Source organism: Cebus imitator, unplaced genomic scaffold (assembly GCF_001604975.1).
Source record: "Cebus imitator isolate Cc_AM_T3 unplaced genomic scaffold, Cebus_imitator-1.0 Scaffold93, whole genome shotgun sequence".
Classification (NCBI taxonomy): domain Eukaryota; kingdom Metazoa; phylum Chordata; class Mammalia; order Primates; family Cebidae; genus Cebus; species Cebus imitator.
The window spans coordinates 3532408-3534145 of record NW_016107408.1 but is presented as its reverse complement, the minus strand read 5'-3'; the positions used below and the strand labels follow the sequence as shown (position 1 = coordinate 3534145).

Genomic DNA, 1738 nt, shown 5'->3' with positions numbered 1-1738 from the left:
TGCACTCCAGCCTGGGTAACATGAGTGAAACTCCGTCTCAAAAAAAAAAATTAAAAAAAAAAAAAATGACAAAACCCCATCTGTACTAAAAACACAAAAGTTAGCTGAGTGTGGTGGCAGGTGATTGTAATCCCAGCTACTCAAGAAGCTCAAGTAGGAGAATCTCTTGAATGGGAGGCAGAGGTTGCAGTGAGCCGAGATCGCGCCATTGCACTCCAGCCTGGGTGACAGAACGAGGCTCCGTCTCAAAAAAAAAAAAAAGATGGAGGTGTGGGTGGCAGAGGTTCAAAATCAAATAAGACCAGCAATGAGGTGGAGGTTCAGGAGCTGAGGCCTTCTGCAAGGACAGCACTGATGCAGACGGGCTCCCCATGGCCTTCCCCACACTGGAGGGACCTACACTGGAAGCTGTAAGGCAGCCCCCTCAGCGGGTCCCACCACGGAGTCCAAAATTCAGACAGGACACCAGGGCGTCCAGGCACCTCTGCTGCATGCTGGACTTGCATAGCTGGATCTCTGAGAAAGTATGGTGAGGAAAACCAAACCGTCAGCCCTAGGGAAGGGCAGCCCTGAGCTGGGCTCCCCTCTGGTGGAAGAGCAGCTTCAACCGGGGCGCAGAAGCAGAATGGGCGTTGCATGGCGGAGAGGCTGGGGAGTTAGGGTCTTTTACCCCCTGGTGGCAGCCACCTGGAAGACCTACTGCTGGCCCCTGGGCAACCTCCCTGGAGCAGGCCAGACAGAGAGGACCTACAAGCTGGGCTCGCTGACATCCTCTTGCCGTGAAGAGGGATCTGACCAGGGTGGCTTGGACTCTTGGGTTTCTGAATCAGCCCTGAACTGCCACCAGCAGTAAGATGACCCCATTTCAGGGCCAGGGTGGCCCCGTTGGCCCCACCCAGAGTGTGCAGGCCTCCTGGCCTCCCCACCAGCATGATGGCTGCCCCAGGGCTATGGCAGGGCTTGCCTCCTCCCTGACCCAGGCAGCACCCCCACCGTTCTGATTGAACAGCGTGAAGGTGAATTATGTCCCACGAGGGGAAGGCCCAGAGAGCCACGGACAGAGAGAGGAAGGAGATCTGAAGAAAGCTCAAAAGCAAAAGACAGAGGTGGCTAAGGCCAACACGGGGTGAAGAACAGAGAGGGAACCCCTGGGACCTCTGCTGCCCCTCTTTCTCTTCTCTTCTAAGAAAGGTGGCTGAAAAAGGTCTCGCCAGATCCAGGCAACTTGAATAAACCCACTCAGGAAACCCGAATCTTTCCCGTTGGCGGAGCGTGGTGGCTCACACCTGTAATCCCAGCACTTTGGGAGGCTGAGGTGGGAGGATCATTTGAGCCCAGGAGGTCGATACTGCGGTGAGCCAAGAGCGTGCCACTGCACTCCAGCCTCAGCAACAGAGCGAGACCCTGTCTCAAAATAATTTTTTTAAAACCATATCTTTTCTGTAGCTGTTATTAAAAAGAAAAGAAAAAGACCAGGTATAGTGGCTCATGCCTGTAATCCCAGCACTTTAGGAGGCCAAGGTGGGCAGATCACCTGAGGTCAGGAGTTCAAGACCAGCCTGGCCAACATGGTGAAACTCATCTCTACTAAAAAATACAAAACTTAGCTGAGCCTGGTGGAGTAAGCCTGTAATCCCAGCTACCCTGGAGGTTGAGGCAGGAGAATTGCTTGAACCCAGGAGGCAGAGGTTGCGGTGAGCTGAGATCACACCACTGTGCTCCAGCCTGGGTGACAGAG

The 1738-nt window shown here is 54.2% G+C and overlaps 1 protein-coding gene across 1 annotated transcript in view; it reads left to right on the top strand.

Annotated features, from left to right (window-relative positions):
• Positions 1-1738, top strand: part of SDK2 (sidekick cell adhesion molecule 2) — a 318487-nt gene that overhangs the window by 301200 nt on the left and 15549 nt on the right. The gene's annotated exons all lie outside the window — the stretch shown is intronic.